Source organism: Carassius gibelio, chromosome B16 (genome assembly GCF_023724105.1).
Source record: "Carassius gibelio isolate Cgi1373 ecotype wild population from Czech Republic chromosome B16, carGib1.2-hapl.c, whole genome shotgun sequence".
Lineage (NCBI taxonomy): Eukaryota > Metazoa > Chordata > Actinopteri > Cypriniformes > Cyprinidae > Carassius > Carassius gibelio.
The window spans coordinates 3,121,245-3,147,090 of record NC_068411.1 but is presented as its reverse complement, the minus strand read 5'-3'; the positions used below and the strand labels follow the sequence as shown (position 1 = coordinate 3,147,090).

Here is a 25,846-nt window from a genome sequence, read left to right as displayed (position 1 = left end):
CCCTAGCAGAATATGCCATCATTATAACAAATTAAGAGGGATCATAATGTTATTTTTGTTTAGTACCATCATGAATAAGCAAATTTACATTATAGATATTTACATTTTTACAAAATGAAAATGTATAATTTATATAAATGCTCAAGAGTGTAAATAGACTGGATGACCCGAAGCTGTTCTTCAGAAAAATCCCGCAAATTCTTTGTTTTTCCAGCATCTTCTGCATATTTGGCCCCTATCCAACAATGACTAATTATTTTGAGATCTATCTTTTCACTCATATACAACTATTATAAAAGGTGAAAAAAATAGTTCACTGATGCTCCAGAAGTAAAATCAATGCATTAAGAGTTTGGGGTGTAAATTTTGAACAGGATGATAAGTAAATTGTTCTTGTTTTGTTTAAAGATCATATTCGTTCATTTAGTTCATTAAGCGACATACTTTTTTTGGCACTGATTTTCAGAAAAAAAGTTTTCCCTGATCATCCAATTCAAGTAGTTCACATCCTGTGTCTCTTAATAAATTATGTGGCTTTCTTGAAAATCAATAAATGCGTTTACATTTTGAAATACTTGTTTATGAGTCCCTCAATTGTCAATTGTGTAAAAAAAAAAAAAAAAAAAAACACAAAAAAATTTCTGAAATCATACATTCATTGCTGGAATGGGTTCAAATATGCATTAGATCTGGGAAAACCTGAGAAAGTGAAGGATCTGGAGAATTTTTTCTTAAGAAAAGCGGCCATTTAAACTGTTCAGGACAAAGGACTTGTGAACCACTAAATGTAATTAAATTATATTTCATTTCAGTGAAACATCAATACCCCTGTCATCTTCTGCCATGTCCTTTCTATTTATCATGTGGAAACTGTCACTTGTGGTTCAAAGGGTTTATATTTTCACAGTCCTTTAGATGAATGGTTGGGTCTGTGAACAGAGGATCCTGTAAAAATATAATAAAACACACTTTCTATAAATACATTGTACAGTTTTCATTGTTTAAACACAAGTTAGAATGATGAAACATAACATGACAATACAAATGTAATGAAAACAGATGGTCATTTCTAAACTATAGAACAATTCACAAGGTCACATATGTATATATAATAGAGAGAATAGGCATATTTGGCCTGCTGTCGTCTGCGAATGGAGGTGAGAAAAGCCGCGATATATAGACTTCATCTGATGCTAATTGGTTGGATATCGTTAAGTGTTTCTCCTACACTTTGTTAAAATAAACTTCATTAATAATTGAAAAAAAAGGGATGAAACAATGAGCGTTGGTAAATAAACGGTGGTACCCAGCTGATGACCCTGCAGCCTGGCAGTTTGTAGGCACCGGAGGAGGTAAAGACCTACCTGTGTAACTTTTGTTAACACAATACACTATGACTACAAAAACACTGCAAACATGTCTCAAAATCAAATAATTATACCAAAACACATGTTCTCTTTCCAACAGGAACATTTAGTCCATCATAGCACAATGTCATAAAAACACTAACTTCAGAAACACTCTACATTTTAGTGTGTGTGTGTGTGTGTTTAGTAAATGCATGCATTGTGTTTATTTTGCTGAAGAAATTCAGTACAAAAAGGTAAATGCAGTTATAGAAAAAAAAATACAATCTTCTAATCTACCCAGACTTCTGCATAGTCAAAAACCTTCCATCTCCAGGCTGAGAAAAAAAAAAAAAACTCTTCACTAGGGTTGAGGAAAGGGGAGTAAGGGGCTATCACAGTGTCTGGTTAGTGTTCCCAGGGTAACCACTAGATGTTCTGTTTCCCCACGATCTCTGACTAATCATTGCACTCAGCTGTCACTGATCATTACTCATTGCACTCAGCCTATTCCCCATTAGCATTGTCATTTCCCTGTGTATTTATACCCTGTCTGTTTTAGTATGTGTCACGGAGTCCATGTAGTTATCATGACAATTCTAAGTCTAATTTGGTTTTGACCCTTGCCTGGACTGGATTTCGATTTGGATTACCCCAATAACCTGCATTTGGATCTCTCTCTCCCTGTGTTTTCTGGATCACAATCGTGACAGAAGGACTCCGTCAAGACTAAGATCCAGCGGTATGTCTTTGATGTTTTCCATTCACAGCCAGGATGGTGGAGCGGAGAGCTAAATATTTAAAGTTGACTGCCCTCCGCCAAGAGGGCAATGAGATGGGTGCCATGGCACAGGTGTTCTGGTCCCTGGCCGAGGGCATGGGATATAATGATGCAGCCCTAAAGGACTATTTTAATAGCGGGCTGGATGACCCGGTTCCTCAAAGAAAACGGCTCATTTGGACACATTTAGGTTCTGGGAATTCATGTGCTACGTGCAGCATCGGCTTCGTGGGATGCTCCAGCCACTCCTGTCTTTTCCGGTGGGATGGCCGCCAGCCCAGCACCACTGCACAAGATGTCTGCCAGCCCAGCGTCACAGCACAGAGTCAGGGTTAGTCACCGATGACCTTCCAGAGTCAGGGCTAGTCACCGATGACCTTCCAGAGTCAGGGCTAGTCACCGATGACCTTCCAGAGTCAGGGCTAGTCACCGATGACCTTCCAGAGTCAGGGCTAGTCACCGATGACCTTCCAGAGTCAGGGCTAGTCACCGTTGACCTTCCAGAGTCAGGGCTAGTCACCGTTGACCTTCCAGAGTCAGGGCTAGTCGCCGTTGACCTTCCAGAGTCAGGGCTAGTCACCGTTGAGACTCCAGAGTCAAGCCAAGTCACCGGTGAAATTCATGGACAAAGACAAATCACCGGTGTTCTTCATGGGCAAGGTCAAGTCACCGACTATCTTTATGGGCAAAGGCAAGTCACCATTGATCTTCATGAACAAATGCAAGTCACCAATGATCTTCATGAACAAATGCAAGTCACCAATGATCTTAATGAGCAGAGTCAGGCCACCAATGATCTTCATGAGCAGAGTCAAGTCAACATTGATCTTCTGGAATCCAGTCTAAACACCATGGGACTACCAGAGCCCCTTCACGTCTCTGCTGAACTACTAGAGCCTCTCCTCGTCTCGGCTGAACTACCAGAGTCTCTCCTCGCCTCTGCGGAACTTCCAGAGCCTCGTCACGTCTCAGCCGAACTCTCTGGGCACTCGACTGATCCTGTCGTGGCCACAGAGGCTACCCTTAACTTGTTCATGTTCTCTATTTCAGACTTGCCTAGCCAGACTTGCTCTCCTGTCAATTCGATCCCACTGTGGTGGTCTTTTGCGCCACCCTGGTGGGCTTCTGTCTCGACCACACGGACGTGGTGGTCTTCTAAACCGCCCTGGTGGCCTTCTGTCTTGACCACATGGATGTGGTGGTCTTCTGCTCTGCCCTGGGGGGCTTCTGTCTCGACCGCACGGTTGTGGTGGTCTTCTGCTCCGCCCTGGGGGGCTTCTGTCTTGACCACACGGATGTGGTGGTCCTCTGCACCTCCCGGGTGGGCCTCTGTCTCGACCACACGGATATGGTGGTCTTCTGCTCCACCCTGGAATCCTGCCCAGTTGGCACTGTCCTGGGTCCCTGAACGCCCTGACCCACCCTGGTCTCCTGTTGTGTTGTTGTTGTTGTTTTTTTTTCACTTCCTGTCCCTGTTCCCCTTTGTGAGCCTGGCCCTCCGTCCCTGCGTCCCTCCCCATGATCCTCCGCCGTTCCACCTCCCTCTTGGGCTCCCTGTTTTTGTGTTTGCACTTCTGGTCTCTGTTTACCCAATTTACATGTACCTCTTGTCTCTGTTTTCCCCATTTTACCTGGAGTCTCCACCTGTCCACCTCCCTCCTGGTCTCTTGTTTTGTCAGTCTCGTCTTGGAGCGTCTGCTAGCCGCTCCGTAGAGGGGCGGTATTGTCACAGTGTCTGCTTTGTGTTCCCTGGGTAACCACTAGATGTCCTCTTTCCCCACAATCTCTGTCTAATCATTGCACACAGCTGTCACTGGTCATTAATCATTGCACTCAGCCTATTCCCCATTAGCATTGTCATTTCCTTGTGTATTCATACCCTGTCTGTTTTAGTATGTGTCACGGATAGGGCTGGGACAACGCGTCGAGGTCATCAATGATGTCGACAAAAAAATACGTCGACGCAAAATATGCGCATCAATTCGTCGACCTGTTTTTATTTCTGAAGATATGAAGATCGTATAAAACTGTAAACAGTGCAAAATGCACTCAAATTTTATAATGTTTTCTAAATATGGCAGTATTTTGCTCTTTGTGGTTGAGTCATTGTTTCTTTCTAATCTTTGTAGTTCTTTAAAAACAGAGCTGTAGAACATGCATAAAGTATGTTTTAAAATTTCACAGATAGTAAGATGACAGATGGCATATAGATAGATAGATAGATAGATAGATAGATATATATATATATATATATATATATATATATATATATATATATATATATATATATATATATATACACACAGTATCAGTGGTTTGGAAGTGTCCCCAACAGACACTGTGCAAGATCAGGGAGGATGAGGAGCTGGTCTTTTAGTGGCTCCATATTGGCCCAACTAGAAACTAGATCCCGTAACTTATAATCTTTGCGACAGTCCCTCCCTGGCCGATTCCTCTAAGGAAGGTTCTGCTTTCTCAGAGATGGGGCACCCTTTGGCACCCATGTCCAGACCTGTGGAAACTCAATGTAGGGTCCCTGGACGGGATGCAGAGTTTCTAAGTGACCTGTTTCTAAGTGATATATATATATATATATATATATATATATATATATATATATATATATATATATATATATACATATAAATAATCCATCAAATTATCTATTTAGAGATGCATTTTAACATGATATAAAAGGCAGAAAAACTAAAGTATGTGGAACATTCTGCTTAGAATGGCTCAGAGACATATGATTTATCACATCTCATTTAATTTGGTCAAGGCTGTCAACAGCTTTGCTTAGTTGGAACCAATTTTGTAATTGCATATTGATTCTGACTATGGGTTGCTGTTAGTAGTTCTCTCTTTGCCTGAAGGTCTGAATCTTTACACTGACAATTTTTAAATGATATTTCATGCTTACATGCAGGTCTCGATGTGTCTGTAATATTGCCATTTGTGACATTATTGTCATTCTTATTCAGCTCAGTAGTCTGTCATGCATTAAGGCCACATTTGCTCATTTGGTCCTTATGAATTTCCGGTCTGTTAAACGCTATCCTTTCTCATTTACTTTCATATGCCATATGTATCTTTTTCTACTACAGGTTTGATAGGCTCTGGTCATTACTATTCCCTTTGGGGATTTTCAGAGGTTCTGAGCACAATGATCAAAATACTGCTTTCAGGTGTATCCAAGATGGTTACCATCTGAATTACATTAAAAGGACTTTGAACACGCCAAATAAGGACTCAACCAAATATTATTTGTATTAATTAGATTTTTATTTCATACAAGAAAGACAACATAGCATTACTTTCATAAAGTGTCCAGTAGAGAGTTGATTGGCAGCTTCTCTTCTGAATGAAATATGTAGTACTGATGTATTGTGATCGATACAGGTAAAGAGCCAGAGGAAACTGATTTCGACATGCCAAAAGTATATGAGCCCATCAAATCCATTGATAGTCTAATCGAGAGGCTTTTTTGATTTTGAGTCATTATAACGAGAGCATCAGAGGAGAAGGCACGGATATGGTCTTCTTCAGGAATTCCATGATTAATCTGATTTATATCTTACAATATTGATGTTTCTTGTATCTTTGTATTTGACAGCATTTTATCATCAGGGCCGATCCCTGGCCAGTTTGATAATTATGCACTTCTTATCATGTTTTTTCATGAAAAAAAAATAATAATATATATATATATATATATATATATATATATATATATATATATATATATATATATATATATATATATATATATATATATATATATATTAATAATTAATCTGTCTAATGACAAGAATAACCTTGCTATAAAATGTTACAATTCTTCTGACATGAAAGAGAAAAAGAAATGTAATGCTCACAAGAAATTTAGATGATTCCAATTTACCTTCCATGCTGATTACAGGACAAGGACAAGTGCTCTAAGTTTTTCGATTTAAAGTGTGTGTATAAACGTTTTGCATGGTAATGAGTTGCCATCTGTCTCTCCCCCTTTTATCTCTTGCACAATCTTTCAGGTTTCTCAGGTCATCAGAACCCCTCTAGGAAATGCCCTACTGGTCGGTGTAGGGGAATCTGGAAAACAGGGTCTGACAAGACTAGCATCTTTTATCGCTGGCTACAAGACTTTCCAGATTACACTCACCCGGTGAGTCACCTTCAAATACTCAATCATTTATAGCCTCTTTATTTAAACTCACTTTTCCCCTCCAGGGAGACAGAGAAAATTGTTATATGTCTCCTGATGTTTGAGTAGTTGATCTACATCATCACATGTCTAGACAATCTTTACAATGCATTTTTTATTTATTTATTATTAAACAGTAATGAACTTAATTCATAACATAACAATCTTGTTCAGCTTTTATTTTTATTTTTTTATTTTTTTACTATTGCTCTTAATCATGGCACAGCATTTATGTGTTTGACACTAGTTTGAGTCCAGTTTGCAATATCTTTTTTTTTTTCCTTTTTTTTTTTTACACCATTCCCCCTGTCATTGATTTTTCTAATGAAATATAAATAAGAAGCAGTTTTTCTGGCATAATGCAGTTTAGTTGTGCTTCAGTAGGTGATATCTGTGTATAAGAGTTCTCTGGCCTTCACTTTGCAATTCAGCTCTGCTGTTGCAGACTATTACGAGGAAAGAACCTTTATCCAATCAACTGTGCAGACTGTTTCAGACAATGAGACTGGATATTTTCCATTCAGACCTGTCTTCAGGTTCAGTTGATTATTCAATAGTAATAATGAAAGTGGAAATATCGGCTAATCATTAAAGTCTGTAGAAAAACAGGGAGCCATCTATCAAGTTATTCTTTTTTATATTGGCTTATTTCTGACTCTCTGGAGGGAATTGTTTTCTGATTTTGGAATGGAATATTTTTGCCTGTGACCGCCTGTAATTCGACTGCACTTTTCTTCGTTGAAGTTTGTAATGATAGTATCAAGCCTTTGGCAGTTTAACTCCTATTTGGAGTGTTTTTCATTTGCCCTTATATTTAAGAATGAGTCCCCAAAAAACAAAACAAAAACAAAAAACAGACAGATTTCACACTGATGGCTTCAAAACACAAGCTGCTAACAGTTCTCTGCATCCAGTCTTTTTACACCTGATACCATCTTTGTTTAGTACAATGTTGTAAAAAGGCAACATGTCAGTTTTGTTCACTTTCTTGCTATACACAAAACACTTGCTAAAAAAATAAAATAATAATAAATAATAATAATAAAACAAAATATGGGATCTTCCTTACAGAGAAGACACTTGTGATTCTCAGACTGGTGTCTTCTATACATTTCTAATACATTTAAATTAATGCTGCATCTAGGGCAGATCTACCTCATCTAAAAGTTTGACAGTAAATTGATAACATGAATGTTTTATGGCAACACTGTAATACAAAGGAATTGCAGTAATACATATATAGTGTAGTCAAGTCAAGTTTCCAATTGTTTATATAATGCTTTTACAAATTGTATCAAAGTAACTTTACAGTATTAAACAGGAAAATAGTATGTTGAAATGGTGTGTCTTTCTCCTATGGCCTAGGAAAAAAAAAAAAAAAAAAAAAAAAAACTGGCTGCAGCAGGGTCAGATTTCATAGAGGACTCATCTGGTTCCCGTGGTCTTGTCACAATGGCCATCTAGGAGACAAGGTCTATGGCGGGATCTGTATCGCAAATTGGTATGTTTCATTGGGTCACTAACACCATGTTTTCTGTTGATGTATTACCAAGGGTAACATGTAAAGTGTGAAAAGTAAGGGTCCGAGTACTGAGCCTTTGGGTACTCCATACTGCACTTGGGATTGGTTTGATACCTCTTCATTCACTGTCACAAAAAAAGTACAATTTGAACCACGCCAATAAGCTTCCTCTAATGCTAACATAATTTTCTAGTCTTTTCAAAAGAATGTTGTGGTTGATAGTGTCAAATGCAGTGCTAAGATACAGTAACAGTAGTAGAGAGATAAAGATGATAAGATGATAAGAGCAGGTCATTTTTAACTATAATGAGAGCAGTATAATGAGAAGCTAAATAACAGCCAGTTTGAAGGTTTTGGGGACATATCCCAATGACAATGACAAGTTAATAATATGCGGAAGAGGATTTATGGCTTCTGGAAGCACCTCTTTTAGATGGAATAGGGCAGGGTTCTTCAAATAGTTTTCGCCAGGGGCCGAATTCTGCCAACTATATCAAACCAAGGGCCCCTGACCTCGGCTATATAATTATTATTATTATTAATATTATTATTATTATTATTACTACAATACTACAATATTACTACATATATGTTTTTTTTTTTTTTTTTGCTTTTGCTGAAATAACCAAAAGATGGTCACAAGATAAATATTTAGACCCTCCACACACAGTAGTCTGTATTATTCAAACAATTATGAACATTTTTGCATTTAGATACAGAACTTTGCATGTTTAATATTAAAAAACAATGAACAAGCAAAAAATCGGGATCTCTATGACTGTCATTCAAATTAACTGGTCCTGCTAATCTCCAGAGTGGATCTCACCACTTTCCCTAAATGAAGATTTAATTATATGATATTTCAGCATTAATATTTTTATACTTAGATTTTTTGGGTGGGGATCAAAATCAGACGTGACGCGTTGCAATAAAAATTATCTTTTCCATGTAGTTTTTGTCCTACCCACTCGCGACAGCTACATGTGACTATAAGCGACACAGAATTATATTTTAGAAATGCTTTTTATTTTCTGCGATGTCGCGGAAGGAACAACATAAAAAAAATAATATAACAGTGATAATCTTAGGTAAAAATGATGTGCTTTATTCAGTGTTAAAAGTGTCTAACATTAGTTTGAACATTATGTTGCGTGATCTTTATAGCCATAGTGAAAGTATTCAAAAATAAATGATGCTAAACCAAAATAAACTGTGAACTCACTGCGAACCAGCATCCATCCAACAAAAATGGTAACACTCACTCAAAACTTTTCAGTCCATTCACCATTCGCCATGTTTTTCTATCAAATCGTATATATATATATGTATATGTATATATATATATATATATATATATATTTACACTAGATGCGACAAAGCATTGCAAATCATTTGAACTTTGTATCACAGCATCATAAATATAATGATTCAGCAGGGGACTTCTCATGTGGCGTTCCGCTACGTTTTATGGACATGTGCTCCACTCAGTCGCTCTAACCACCCAAGCAAGTGCTCCGTTAATATTCCGCTCACGCTCACAGTAAACCAATTCCCGCTCAGTTCCCAGTCTGACATAAATTTCTTGAGTAGGCCTAATTGTTTACTGTTTGTACTGAAATTCATGCTGATAAATAGCAATTATCATGTTTCAAAACTAAATTCTTCTTCTTTGTTTTAATTGTATTAATTAAAATGTATTAAATATTTAATGTAACCTTAGCAAACATACCTAAAATACAAAAACTGAAAAAGTGTAGGCTATTTGATTTTCATTTACTTTATTTCCATGAAAGTAGCTGCTGTTGTTGTGCAATAGAACATTCTAAACTTATTAAAACAAATAAACACACACACAAGATGAAATGCACATTGATCTTTACAAAATACACCTGGATTAAAAAGCCTGTGAATAGTACACACAAGATAAAATGCACTTAAAGCGAGCGGTGCTGAGCATATTGAGCGAGCAGAGCAGAATCTTCAGAAAGGCATTCTGTGCTCTTAAGGAAATATTACCTCTCCACTCCGCTCACATAGAGTGAAGACAGGATCATTGATTATAAGTTCTGTTGTATTTAGTTGCATCGCACTGCGTCGCTCGTGTCCGGTGTAGAACCGATGTATGTTAATGTTGCTTTCTGATGTTGCGTTTGAATTTTCATGACACTTTATTTGAAATTAGCATGGGTCAAACATTTTTCTATTTTGTCTGACTGTGCATGTATCGGCAGCGCTCAGCCACTATACATTACATTATATTTGTCCCATATTGTCATTAATAAACATACTGATTTTAACTTGGACCACTAAATAAATAGACTGCTATTTTTATGTAAGTATGAAGGTGAGATTATTTAGTATACAGGTCATTATAATTATAAGTTTAAATGAACAAGTGTCTTAAACATCAAGGGACTATTTGGCCAACCAGCTTAATCCTGCTTGAAAAGCAAAATGTTATTGATAGTGTAAAAAAAAACATTATCTTTGAAGCACATGCTGATTGATGGACTAGCATTACTCAACATTACTTAATAACTTCCAGCAACACTACATCCAATGAAGCTAAAATAGTAAAAAAAAAAAGATAATAATAATAATAATAATAATAATAATAAAACCTTAATAATAGTTGTTTTAAATGGAACCAGAATCAGAACCAGAATATTTGTATAATATAATATATGTTGAATTTTGACATTACCAACCTTTAAATTAAGTTGAGAGTAAGTAATAAACAGCATTAAGTAGTTGAGTATTGTTCATTTTTCCTTACCACTATTTTTTAATAGTGATTAATGATTCTAATGGAACCGGAATCGGAACTGGAACCGTTAGGCAGAACCGGATCCGCAAAATATTTAACGATTCCCAACCCTACTAAGGAGGATATCTCCCACCCCACTCCCGAACCAGAGACCAGCCAGCCATCATCCTGCTGCATGGAGCAAATGCCTGAGCCTACCGCAGACGGAGTGCCTGAGCCTGCAGCAACTTGAGCCAATGAGTATACCCACCACTGAGCCTATCGTCACCCCTAGCCTGGGCCTCAAGACCAGTTTGACCAGGTGCATGAGCCGGCAACAATGCCCATCTCTGAGGGAGTGCTGGTGGAGATTGAGGGCTTGGAGGGAAGCCCCGTCCACACTCCGCGGCTAAGGGGTAGCTGCGTCTGGTTTCTGGACTGTTTTCAGAGGATCTTATAAACATCTTTAAAATGGCTTTGTCTCATCCCTCTGGCTCTGTCAGGCTCCTCCATCCCTCCTGCTCCACCTCAATCCTCAGTTGCTTCTGTCCGGCCCTATCTCCACCATGGCTCCTCCCGCTGTTGACCTGGCTGGCCTCTGGATTTCCGCACCTGTCTCCACCTGTATACTAAGACAGTCCGTCTTGTACTAAGACAGACTGGAAATGAAAAGTTGTGCAGTGACTGAAAATAGTCCCCAACAACTCTACACAAACTAGCTGAGGACTATTTTCAGGCGCTGCATAATATTACTGCGGCTGTTGCACCCATGGTATGGCAGCAAAGTTCCTTGATTACACTGGAATGACAGTATAGTTCCTGGCCATATCAGCCTAGAAAATCTTTCCATCTTAGTACACAATGTAACTACAGAAGAGTCAAGTTTTAAATAGGAAAAATAGGAAACTCTTTGGTCATTTTTGAGTGAGATGCTGACAGTCTAATTAGATTCAATGATCTATGCTAAGCATCTTGTCACCACAGGTCAAAATTAGTAGTTCCTACCATGGAAGTTTGCAACACTGTTTGCCAATGTTCATTTGAACTACGTTTTGGGGAAACACAGAATCGTTGAACTATGTGGGTAATGACAAAACTTGCAACCATAGTTGGCTAACAATGCTTTTGGGAAATGCACCCCAGGACTGTTGACAGGCCACTGCTGCATGTCGTCATGAAAGCTTATTACTTTCACATGTTTTGAAGCCTTGCCAATATAAACATTCAAGAGAGTTTAAAGAATTCAAGCATGTTAAAGAGCCCTATTCAGTATCTGCTGTGTTATGGGGTTCAGGGTTCACGCAGATAGAGGCGTCTCTTGAACACCGAATTTGCCTCTTTTTGCTCTTGTGCCAACAATACATACAAAATATGTCAAAATACCCATCTTGAAAAATATGTTCGAAAAAACTGTCGGTTATGTCTTAAGTGAAAGTAAATAGTTGAGAAAAAAATTGGGTGTGTATTATATTGGATGCATTCATCATCTCTTAAAGTGGCATATACAAATAAAATATGTAAGTAAACGCTTTATTTATTTATTACTTATTTTAGTTTTAATATGTTTTAATGAATTAATTAATAGCTTTTTATCAACCCCAGTTTGGAAAACGCTGCCAGAGGAATAAAGCCTGCTGTTTTGCATGCTGTGTTTTTAGTTTGTACGACACCCTCAACCTGATGGAGGACCTGAAGGGTTTGTACAGGAATGGAGGACAACAGGGCAAAGGCATCAGCTTTATTTCCACTGACAACAAGATCAAGGATGAATTCTTCCTGGAGTACACGAACAACGTCCTTTCATCAGGAGAGGTCAGACATCCATTCTGACATCATGCTTATAGAAGCAACCACAAGCCCCACAGCATCCATTCTGAACCGTTTCATGACGTTTTTAGAACACACTCTAAAAGCTGCATGTGTTCCCAAGGTTGCAACGTATGTCCCCTAATAACTCAACCTTTATTTCACTAAAAATAAGTCAAATTTCCTGAGGTGCATTAATGAAAATAAACAAAAGGAGTGTGTCACCCTAACCTATGACAAATTATAAAGCTCATTCTGTGTGGTAATGACACACAAATAAATGGCATTTGCGAGTCACGAGGTGCACTGCTTCATAGAGAGACAGATGGGTTTGTCAAAGAGGGGAAAAATGGCAGCTCTGAGTCCTGGAATATGACACCTCCCATAGAGCATTGGTTGCACTCACTTGATGTGGATTTCATCCATCACACTGAAACTAACAGAGCAGCATTAAGGAGGTGTTGCATTAACATGACTGCACCTCAGGGGAGAACAGTGCACTTCTGCAGAGCTAAAGGTGGAAAGAGGGATAAGTTGGCTAGAAAAACTGTTTATTTAGAATTAGATTTATTGAAAGAGACTGGGCGCAAAAATAAAATATTTCAATATATAATATTCTTGTGGCTCATGTCCTGACTAAGCTTAATCTTAAACTAAAATCATTATGGGCTTATTAAAAGCTAAATTTTTCTCAAAATTGAGTTTGCTGACTCAAACAGATGTAGCTCAGTCATTGTTTATCTAAATACAACAAATCATGTAATTGTTAAGGTCTTTTGATGGAGAATGTGAAAATAAAAATAACTCTTTTTTTATTATTTTGCTCATTGTGACTTGTTTTGTAAAAGGTTGTTGAGAGGGTGTTGTTTGTGCTGATTTTGGGTATATATATGTGGAATGACACATGAATAATTGTGGTAGGGAAATATAATTACATTTGCATAATATTTAGTGATGTTTTATTAACAAATTTCAGGAGAAGCAAGCGCAGATAATTGCCAATTCATCATGAGTAATCACATCCATCTATTCAATCAGCGCAAGAGAGAACCCCTATAAATAATCAAAGCAGTCCCACAGACCCACTTTCCCATCCAATGAAGATAATAACTTTAGCAACAGTGAAAGTTAATAGCACAACTGCAAAATTAACATTATTGATATAAACATGTCCATTGGTACAATCCTTTACAAGGATTTTTTCAGATCTGCCGCACCCCATGATCACCCCGCTAGACACTGCTGCCGAGCACCAGGCTTCATCACGCCCACAGCTCTCCTCGACCAGCCACACGCTGTGGCCAATAGACCGTGCAAAGCCCCGAGCTCACCTTGCTCGACACCACCATTGTCTGGCACAAGACCCAGCTCTCCTTGAGCACTAGATTGCAGCAGCAGGCCTTCAGCGAGTCTGGACCGCACCCCAAATCTCACCGCACCAAAGTCTCTTTTGCTTCCCGCTCTTTCAGTTTGAGGCTGCCTCCGCTCAAATCAGAGTGGTGTAAATGAATTCATTTTCAGGTGAAATCGTTAAATTAAGGTTTTCACGGCTACAGTTTGTTAAATGATGTTATGACATAATTATGACGGTATTGTTATGTTGATGCTATTGTTTAACCATGAAGCAAACAAGGCGTTTATTTTATTTTTTTTTTTTTTTCTCAAAGTTTTTCATCCACACTGAAATGTCTGAAATAATTACATTTGACTGACAGTCAACTGTTCCTGATGTGTACCAATCCAGTCTTGACACCTATCACCTGCGGTCTATTTAAATTCCCATTCTTCAGTGTCTCTTACACATCGCTGCTTGCAATAAACTCCCTCCTCCAACCCCAACTCCACCAACTGAACCTGTAATCCAATCTAACTTTGTTTTTGTTTTTTTACAGTCTCTTCATTGGAAGCAGTCTCAATCACATTTTGTTTACAACTCATCTAATTGTGAATTGTAATTATGTATGCTTATAATGGTTCTGTTCTGTACCCGGGGGGTTCGTCTTGCTGCTCTCCCCGCTCTGTCCAAACATGGCTGCATGGACAGGCATGTGGAGTGTTGCCCAGAACATAACCATACCGCCAACACTAACTGTATGCAATTATAATTGTCATAAATATACTTGACGGAAGTGGTCCTGATTGAAATAAGTTTCAGGCAATTCTTCAGGCAGGATCAATTAATTTATGGAAATATTTCACCATTCACTGTCACGCTCACTCAGAATTGATCTAAAATGCAACTTCATTTGTGTTTTGACGCAGGACCGCAATCGTGAGTACATTTTCTTTCATTTTTTAGGACTGTAATATGAAGAGCATGCAAAGTAAAAAAAAATTAACTACAGTGTGAAAGTTAATAGCACCACTGCAAAATTAGCATCATTGGTATAAACATGTCTATTGGTACAATGCATTACAAGGCTACACATGCAAAAACATTCATCATTTTCAAAAGCCTCCACTTCCACAGTCCATACTACAATGTAAAAACCACATTTTCAAATGTATCCACTCTGGAGAATGTCTAAAAAGGCTGGAAAGCCAAAACGAAAGGAAAAGATGCATTTTTAATAGAAAAATATGAACCTTTTCAGTGGTGTGTTTAAAATATTCTAGTGGTCCCCCCAGAGTGAGTTTTTTTTTTAAGTCGACCATTATTTTAGAAAGTTTCCCCTTACTGTTTGCATGGCGACGTGTCAGGCTTGTCACATGACACACCACGTCTACAATAACACTGTATGACAGATGGATCATTTTTATTTCGTTTTTCCTTTTTATTAAAAATATTCACAAATTTGCATACCAGGTCATGAACAATCTGATATTCCTATTCACAAATATGTGTAAATAAGTGTTTTTGGTCGGTTAAAAACCTTTCAAAATGATCTTAATTGTGATCTGTAATGTGAGATGGAAGCCACCATATTTGTTCACGCTGCAGTTCAGAGAGTCCTGTCAGTCTGATTTACAGCACGTGAATTCATCAATTTCTCCCGAAATACAAGTAATATGTGGCGGGTGAACTGGGTGAAGAACAGAGTGAACTTTATAGTTACTTAAACCATGTGTATCTGATTTGAATAAAACACATCTGCAAATTAAATTTGAATTGATTATTGCTGCTTCAATAGACATATGTGTGTATTTTTCAAACTCTAAATGTATTGTTTTACTAATGCTAATGTGTATTTAAATGTCTGAAACCTAAAATATGCATTACGTGGTTAAGAACACTGCATAGTTGTGAAAATATGACAAGAGCAGTTTGAATTTGTTACTTTACTGTGACCAAACGTTCTAAATCCCATATGTGGAACCATACTCCCAGGGGCATGGAAAAAAAGAATCCCAAATGTGGCACTGTACCCTTCAAAGGGTTAATGTAGACAAGGCTTGAGGAATTGCCAAATCTAGAGCCCCTTCAACTCTGCAGACCCGGTACCGGGTCCAAAAATAGCATACAAAATGTTCGTGTTTCATTTGCAAAGCCTTCCTTATATGGTATCAGCCCATATATGGGTTCATTTGAAAGCTTAGAGTGTTTACAAAGAATACCATTAATGGGGGTTTTATGATTCATAAAGTAGTAAAATTAAGCTAAGAAATATACCCCCCCCCCCCCACAAAAATTTCCGTCTAACGATTGCGAATCATTTTTCATAAGAATGTGTATTTAAAATATTTTCCACAAAACAGTCAAGTCATATATTACCTGAAAGCCCTCATTCTCAGGAATTTGACGATATAGATCATTTTATTGTGTGACGATCACAGATCGTATGATCTTCAACAGAATCGTGATGTAAAATTTCTCACCTCATTGCAAATTATTATTTATCCATCTTAGAACCGCTTCAGTCAGCCATAAACAGCCACAAATACCTATATACTCGATATAATCCTTTAGATTAGAATCTTTTCTTTCAAACAAGACCATTTTTACGTTTCTGCGTGCTTCCATTGGTGAGATATAAAGCGTTTTGTACAAGTGCGCACAGACAGAAACAAACAGACGCGTCACGTGGATTATCAATGTATAATAATCATACTACAAGTTATGGATGACCAACGTCACCGTGGAGAGGACAGGACGCGCATCTGGTGAGGGCATACGGGTGTAAGTTACTTTTATATATTTGATTCTTTATTTCGAAGCGTGGAAGCTCCGCTAACAATAGGCTGTTTATTGACATAAATGTACTGTACTTGACGCATCTCAGTGAAGGTACAGTAAACAGTACAGTACTGGGTGGATGAACATAAATTTGTCTGTTGACGCTCCGAAGGTCGTGTACAAGCTTCGGGGAGCGGATTAGCGCTGATAATGCGTCAAAACACACAGACAGGATGCTAGAAGATAAAATATTATAGATGATTGAGACAGGTCAGATCTCCCAATCATTACACCATACAGAATAGACATAAATGAAATGATATGAAGCTGGAGATTGTGGATTCTATTTTAGATTGTGATAGACCAGATATTTTCAATAATTTGATGCATTTTGCTAGTTTGCAGTTTGACTTATCCTCTTTCAAAGACTGTTTAGAAAACACACACACAAAAAAGCACATTGTATTGAGCTAGTTCATCATATGTGAAACAACATAAATAATACTATTTGTCACAAACAGCAGCTTTTTATGTAACTTCTGAGTGTTTTCTGTAAAATAATATACAAATAATGGATGGTTCCCATCTGCATGTATGTAAAGCAACACTTCATGTTTATGTAGGCGGAAATTGTATATAAAAATGGTATTATTCCTTCCTTCAGTTGGAATTGAATAACTTTTGCATAGATTAGGATAGAAAGAAATTTCCTTTTTCCTTTATTAGCTGACATGTGCTGGAAACACATAAAATAGGTCTGAAGTTGCTAGGCCCTTCATTGCCTGAGCTATACTATTTCAAACTTCAGTTTATACAAATAAAATAAAAAAGTGCCTTGTTTTTTTCCCTATTTATTATAATAAATTATTATTATAAATTATTTTTCTCAATTTCAACAGTGTTTTATGTAATTTCAAAGGGTTTCCTTTAAAATGATACCAAATTTCTTGTGTTTACACTTCTGCATGAGGATAGGGAATCTTTTTAAATTAGGTAGGAAAATGGAAAAACGGAAATCCCCAAAATAGCATTTGAGCTTAAGAGGCTAGTAACAAATTGCTAAGTTGCCAACACCGTAGGCTCCCCAGGCATTTTGAGCTTGTCCTGTCAAATGCCACTATCCCTTACACTTTCACACGGCCTACAGCTAAAACAGCCGAAGCAAGCATGAAGCTGCTTCTACTTGCAACACAGGCCTGCACATCTCCATATTTCTGGCCTATTAGTTCTAGCCCTAACCCTACTTCTAACCCTTTTTTTCCCTTTCAGTGGACTTCAGTGGACCAGCTCCCATAGCAGACGTTAGCATGAGGCTGCCTCTGCTAGCAGTGCAGGACATCACATCCCCCACCCCCTTCCCACGGCCTACTGTTACAGGAGCTGAAGCAAATGTGAGGCTGCCTCCATTTGTAACACATCCCCCATCTCTTCCGCTCCTTCATGCTACTAATAACCATTTTTTCTGTTCAGTGGCCTCCAGCTCCCGCCTTAGCCAATGCTAGCAGAAGGCTGCCTCCATTAGCAGTGCAGGCTCCACATAGAAATCAGAATCAGAAAGAGCTTTATTGCCAAGTTTGCTTGCGCATACAAGGAATTTGTTTTAGTGACATAAGCTTCCCCTACACAGAGACAACAACACACAAAGAAAAAAAAATATATAATAAAATAAAATAAAAAGAAATGTAAATAATTAAGTGTATAAACAATTGTGATATAAATTATAATGGAATAGGATTGAATAAGATTCAGGGATGTACAATGATGGAGGGGTAACAAATAAATATAAAGATAGTGCACTTTTTTTTTTTTTTTTTTTGCATAAGCCTATGTGGGGAACATTTAACTGCTCATGAGGTAGATTGCCTGGGGGAAGAAACTGTTCTTGTGCCTGACTGTTCTGGTATTTGCGGCTCTGAGGTGCCAGCCAGATGGCAAAAGTTCAAAGATGGGGTAACTTGGATGTGAGGGACCCAGAGTGATTTTCTGAGCCCTTTTCCCCACTCTGGATGTATACAGATCTTGAAGGGTGGGCAGGGGAGCACCAATAATCCTTTCGGCAGTCCGAAAAGTTATTTGTAGTCTTCTCATGTCTGATTTGTTGCTGAACCAAACCAGACAGTTATTGAAGTACACAGGACAGACTCAATGACGGCTGAGTAGAACTGATTCAGCAGCCCCTGTGGCAGGTTAAACTTCCTCAATTGTAGGACGTACAGCCATTGTTGGGCCTTTTTCACAATGGAGTCAATGTGATTGTCCCACTTCAGATCCTGAGAGATGTTGGATCCCAGGAATCTGAATGACTCCACTGCAGTCACAGTGCTGTTCATGATGGTGAGTGGGGGAAGTGCAGGGGGTTTCTCCTAAAGTCCACAATCATCTCCACTGTTTTAGCGTGTTCAGCTCGAGGTTGTTGAGACTGCACCAGACAACCAGCTGCTCAACCTCTTGTCTGTAAGCAGACTCGCCACCGTCCTGGATGAGGCCGATGACTGTAGTGTCGTCTGCAAACTTCAGGAGCTTGACAGAGGGGTCTTTAGAGTTGCAATTGTTGGTGTAAAGGGAGAAGAGCAGAGGGGAGAGAACACATCCCTGAGGGTCACCAGTGTTGGTGGAGTGGCTGTTTGACATGAATTTCCCCGGTCTCACTAACTGTTGCCTATCTGTCAGATAGCTGGTGATCCACTGACAGATAGAGCTAGGAACAGATAGCTGGGTCAGTTTGGTCTGGAGGGCTGTTGGGATGATGGTGTTGAAAGCCAAACTAAAGTCCACAAACAGGACCCTCACATAAGTCCCTGTTTTATCCAGATGTTGCAGGATCCAACATCTGAACCAGAACCAGTTTTTCGAACGACTTCATGACGACTCTGTATCGCTGGTCCATCTCTTCACAGTCTTTACTACGTTTTTAGCTAATTTAAGTTTCTGCTTGTAGGTCGGTATAAGAAGAACCAGGCAGTGATCAAAACATCCCAAAGCTGCTCGTGGAACAGAGTGATATGCATCCTTTATTGTGGTGTAACAGTGATCCAATATATTACTGTCTCTGGTGCTGTCTGTATTTTGGCAGTTCACGGGAGAGATTGGCTTTATTAAAGCCCCCGAGAATGATTAAAACAGAGTCCGGGTGTTGTTGTTCTGTCTCTGTGATCTGATCAGCGAGTTTCTGTAAAGCTGAGCTTACGTGCACTTGTGGAAGGATGTAAACACTCACCAGAATGAACGAATAGACAGCTCCCACAGCGAATAGAATGGCTTGCAGTTGACAAACTGCACTTCTAGATCTGGACAGCACATCTTCTTTAACACAGTTACATCTGTACACCACTGTTCATTGATGTAAAGGCATGTCCCACCGCAGCGCGTTTTCCCCGTTGATTTTGCAACGCGATCCGCTCTAAACAGCTGAAAGCTCAGCAGATGGAGCGCACTGTCCGATATGGCATAATTCAGCCAGGTTTCCATGAAACACAGAGCAGCAGAGTGTGAGAAATCCTTATTTTTCAGAGAGAGCATAAGGAGTTCATTTTTGTTGGGTAGAGAGTGGAGATTTGCCAGATGGATGCTAGGCAATGGCATTCGAAATCTGCGCTTCCTAAATCTGACGAGCGCTCCGGCTCGCTTTACCTGTCTGCGAATCCTGAAGCGTTTGATCAGTGTCGCTGCTCCTCCGATAACAACGTTCAGTAAAACGTCTTAATAATTGAAATCCGGTAAAAGATCTTGTGGTGTGTACTGCCGAATATTAATCAGTTCGTCCCTGGTGAAACTGATTATGTTTGTTAAACAAAAAACAGGAAAAACAAACAAAAAAGTAAAAATACTGGAGAGCCAAGCACTGAAGCAGCCCTGTGCGGTGCCATCGAGTGTCTTATAGGGTCTTCAGGACTCCCTTCTCATGGCCTACAGCATGTGAAGCAATCGCGAATCTGCTTCCGCTTGCAACACAGGCCCTCACTTTTCAGACTTTCCGCCTGCTACTTCTTAGACCCCCCCCCCCCCTTTTATTCAGTGGGCTCCAGCTCCCATAGCAGATGCTAGTGTGAGCATGCCTCCGCTAGTAGCGCAGACCCATCCACACCCCTTTTTTTACCAAACCCTCTCCCCTACCCCTGGCCTGGAGCCACACAGTGTGAAGCTGCCCCCGCTAATGACGCAGGCCCCGATTCCCACCATTCCTTCGCTCTTCCCAAATGTATGTATCTGGCTGCTGTCCTGTTCTAATTGCATTTTTGGGGGAGCACATGGGTCCGGGATAAATGCTGAGCTTGGATCCCTCTCCCCAGACATGGGGAATACCCCGGGCTCGGGGTAAGTACTGAGCTCGGAACCCTCTCCCCGAAACAGCATGCCAAATACACATAACTCTTTACTCTGTTTATTATAGGTCTGAACTCGTGAAATAAACAAAAAAAATCAAAAGCATATCTTATGAAAGGAAAATTCTGTGGAAATCAGCAGAACAATCTGCAGAGATCTGTGTAAAAAGATGTGGGACTACAAGAAAGAGGTAAAGAGAAAGAGTAGGTAGTCAATGGGAAGACAGTCGGAGAATAAGTACCAGGAAGAATAAAAAAAAACTGTACAAATGACTAAATGTGTTTAATTAACACTATGTTTTAAGCTGTCGTAATGTCTTAGAATTGTTTTGTTCAGCCAGGTATGGTGAAGGTTGCTGTTTCATTAATCATGCTGTTAAGTACATAAAGAGAGTTGACGGCACAGGAGAAGAGTACTCGAGGACCTGGGGAGAGATGGCCCTGCTCAAGAATATTAATGAAACACACAAGCTCTCAGTTATACTGTGGATCTCAGGCTAGACTGGTGTGTGTCAGTGTGGAAGACAGAGGCAATAACAAATGGAGTTTAGTGCAAATTATTATTAAAATTTTGAATAAAGAGCGGCACAGCAAGATGAGTCTTTAGAAGACACGATGAGACAGACTCCAGCATTTTCATCTCATGGTAATTTGTTGTATTTCTGTGAGACTCAGGAAGACCAGTGTAGCCAAACTTAAGTGAAATATTGACTTGCCTTGTTCCAGTCGTGCACTTATCCATTTGTAGTCCTTCTGAGAGCTTTTTGTCTACTGACAAACTGCTGTAGCATAGTCCAATATAGCATAGTCCAATATGTCAGTAAGGCCCAGCAGTAACAGACAACATTAACAATCTGGGATCCAAAATGTAATTTAAAACCTGGAAATAATTTGTAAAACTGTTGTAGCATTGTCTTATATAGCATCGTCATTGAGGCCCAGCAGTAACAGACAACATTGACAATCTCCTAAAGTCCACAATCATCTCCACTGTTTTTAGCGTGTTCAGCTCGAGGTTGTTGAGACTGCACCAGACAACCAGCTGCTCAACCTCTTGTCTGTAAGCAGACTCGCCACCGTCCTGGATGAGGCCGATGACTGTAGTGTCGTCTCCATCTTCAGGAGCTTGACAGAGGGGTCTTTAGAGTTGCAATTGTTGGTGTAAAGGGAGAAGAGCAGAGGGGAGAGAACACATCCCTGAGGGTCACCAGTGTTGGTGGAGTGGCTGTTTGACATGAATTTCCCCGGTCTCACTAACTGTTGCCTATCTGTCAGAAAGCTGGTGATCCACTGACAGATAGAGCTAGGAACAGATAGCTGGGTCAGTTTGGTCTGGAGGGCTGTTGGGATGATGGGGTTGAAAGCCAAACTAAAGTCCACAAACAGGATCCTCACATAAGTCCCTGTTTTATCCAGATGTTGCAGGATCCAACATCTGAACCAGAACCAGTTTTTCGAACGACTTCATGACGACTCTGTATCGCTGGTCCATCTCTTCACAGTCTTTACTACGTTTTTAGCTAATTTAAGTTTCTGCTTGTAGGTCGGTATAAGAAGAACCAGGCAGTAATCAAAACATCCCAAAGCTGCTCGTGGAACAGAGTGATATGCATCCTTTATTGTGGTGTAACAGTGATCCAATATATTACTGTCTCTGGTGCTGTCTGTATTTTGGCAGTTCACGGGAGAGATTGGCTTTATTAAAGCCCCGAGAATGATTAAAACATAGTCCGGGTGTTGTTGTTCTGTCTCTGTGATCTGATCAGCGAGTTTCTGTAAAGCTGAGCTTACGTGCACTTGTGGAAGGATGTAAACACTCACCAGAATGAACGAATAGACAGCTCCCACAGCGAATAGAATGGCTTGCAGTTGACAAACTGCACTTCTAGATTTGGACAGCACATCTTCTTTAACACAGTTACATCTGTACACCACTGTTCATTGATGTAAAGGCATGTCCCACCGCAGCGCGATTTCCCCCGTTGATTTTGCGTCGCGATCGGCTCTAAACAGCTGAAAGCTCAGCAGATGGAGCGCACTGTCCGGTATGGCATAATTCAGCCAGGTTTCCATGAAACACAGAGCAGCAGAGTGTGAGAAATCCTTATTTTTCAGAGAGAGCAGAAGGAGTTCATTTTTGTTGGGTAGAGAGTGGAGATTTGCCAGATGGATGCTAGGCAATGGCATTGGAAATCTGCGCTTCCTAAATCTGACGAGCGCTCCGGCTCGCTTTACCTGTCTGCGCATCCTGAAGCGTTTGATCAGTGTCGCTGCTCCTCCGATAACAACGTTCAGTAAAACGTCTTAATAATTGAAATCCGGTAAAAGATCTTGTGGTGTGTACTGCCGAATATTAATCAGTTCGTCCCTGGTGAAACTGATCATGTTTGTTAAGCAAAAAACAGGAAAAACGAACAAAAAAAGTAAAAATACTGGAGAGCCAAGCACTGAAGCAGCCGTGTGCGGTGCCATCGAGTGTCTTATAGGGTCTTCAGGACTCCCTTCTCATGGCCTACAGCATGTGAAGCAATCGCGAATCTGCTTCCGCTTGCAACACAGGCCCTCACTTCTCAGACTTTCCGCCTGCTACTTCTTAGACCCCCCCCCCCCTTTATTCAGTGGGCTCCAGCTCCCATAGCAGATGCTAGTGTGAGCATGCCTCCGCTAGTAGCGCAGACCCATCCACACCCCTTTTTTTACCAAACCCTCTCCCCTACCCCTGGCCTGGAGCCACACAGTGTGAAGCTGCCCCCGCTAATGACGCAGGCCCCGATTCCCACCATTCCTTCGCTCTTCCCAAATGTATGTATCTGGCTGCTGTCCTGTTCTAATTGCATTTTTGGGGGAGCACATGGGTCCGGGATAAATGCTGAGCTTGGATCCCTCTCCCCAGACATGGGGAATACCCCGGGCTCGGGGGTAAGTACTGAGCTCGGAACCCTCTCCCCGAAACAGCATGCCAAATACACATAACTCTTTACTCTGTTTATTATAGGTCTGAACTCGTGAAATAAACAAAAAAAATCAAAAGCATATCTTATGAAAGGAAAATTCTGTGGAAATCAGCAGAACAATCTGCAGAGATCTGTGTAAAAAGATGTGGGACTACAAGAAAGAGGTAAAGAGAAAGAGTAGGTAGTCAATGGGAAGACAGTCGGAGAATAAGTACCAGGAAGAATAAAAAAAAACTGTACAAATGACTAAATGTGTTTAATTAACACTATGTTTTAAGCTGTCGTAATGTCTTAGAATTGTTTTGTTCAGCCAGGTATGGTGAAGGTTGCTGTTTCATTAATCATGCTGTTAAGTACATAAAGAGAGTTGACGGCACAGGAGAAGAGTACTCGAGGACCTGGGGAGAGATGGCCCTGCTCAAGAATATTAATGAAACACACAAGCTCTCAGTTATACTGTGGATCTCAGGCTAGACTGGTGTGTGTCAGTGTGGAAGACAGAGGCAATAACAAATGGAGTTTAGTGCAAATTATTATTAAAATTTTGAATAAAGAGCGGCACAGCAAGATGAGTCTTTAGAAGACACGATGAGACAGACTCCAGCATTTTCATCTCATGGTAATTTGTTGTATTTCTGTGAGACTCAGGAAGACCAGTGTAGCCAAACTTAAGTGAAATATTGACTTGCCTTGTTCCAGTCGTGCACTTATCCATTTGTAGTCCTTCTGAGAGCTTTTTGTCTACTGACAAACTGCTGTAGCATAGTCCAATATAGCATAGTCCAATATGTCAGTAAGGCCCAGCAGTAACAGACAACATTAACAATCTGGGATCCAAAATGTAATTTAAAACCTGGAAATAATTTGTAAAACTGTTGTAGCATTGTCTTATATAGCATCGTCATTGAGGCCCAGCAGTAACAGACAACATTGACAATCTCCTAAAGTCCACAATCATCTCCACTGTTTTTAGCGTGTTCAGCTCGAGGTTGTTGAGACTGCACCAGACAACCAGCTGCTCAACCTCTTGTCTGTAAGCAGACTCGCCACCGTCCTGGATGAGGCCGATGACTGTAGTGTCGTCTCCATCTTCAGGAGCTTGACAGAGGGGTCTTTAGAGTTGCAATTGTTGGTGTAAAGGGAGAAGAGCAGAGGGGAGAGAACACATCCCTGAGGGTCACCAGTGTTGGTGGAGTGGCTGTTTGACATGAATTTCCCCGGTCTCACTAACTGTTGCCTATCTGTCAGAAAGCTGGTGATCCACTGACAGATAGAGCTAGGAACAGATAGCTGGGTCAGTTTGGTCTGGAGGGCTGTTGGGATGATGGTGTTGAAAGCCAAACTAAAGTCCACAAACAGGATCCTCACATAAGTCCCTGTTTTATCCAGATGTTGCAGGATCCAACATCTGAACCAGAACCAGTTTTTCGAACGACTTCATGACGACTCTGTATCGCTGGTCCATCTCTTCACAGTCTTTACTACGTTTTTAGCTAATTTAAGTTTCTGCTTGTAGGTCGGTATAAGAAGAACCAGGCAGTAATCAAAACATCCCAAAGCTGCTCGTGGAACAGAGTGATATGCATCCTTTATTGTGGTGTAACAGTGATCCAATATATTACTGTCTCTGGTGCTGTCTGTATTTTGGCAGTTCACGGGAGAGATTGGCTTTATTAAAGCCCCGAGAATGATTAAAACATAGTCCGGGTGTTGTTGTTCTGTCTCTGTGATCTGATCAGCGAGTTTCTGTAAAGCTGAGCTTACGTGCACTTGTGGAAGGATGTAAACACTCACCAGAATGAACGAATAGACAGCTCCCACAGCGAATAGAATGGCTTGCAGTTGACAAACTGCACTTCTAGATTTGGACAGCACATCTTCTTTAACACAGTTACATCTGTACACCACTGTTCATTGATGTAAAGGCATGTCCCACCGCAGCGCGATTTCCCCCGTTGATTTTGCGTCGCGATCGGCTCTAAACAGCTGAAAGCTCAGCAGATGGAGCGCACTGTCCGGTATGGCATAATTCAGCCAGGTTTCCATGAAAC

The 25,846-nt window shown here is 40.0% G+C and overlaps 1 long non-coding RNA gene across 1 annotated transcript; it reads left to right on the top strand.

Moving 5' to 3' along the window:
- The first annotated feature begins 1,936 nt into the window (after positions 1–1,936).
- On the top strand, positions 1,937–6,293 carry LOC127974561 (uncharacterized). Its single transcript, XR_008157318.1, has 2 exons — positions 1,937–2,088; positions 6,162–6,293. It is a non-coding gene; the product is annotated as an uncharacterized LOC127974561 (long non-coding RNA).
- Positions 6,294–25,846: the final 19,553 nt, after the last annotated feature.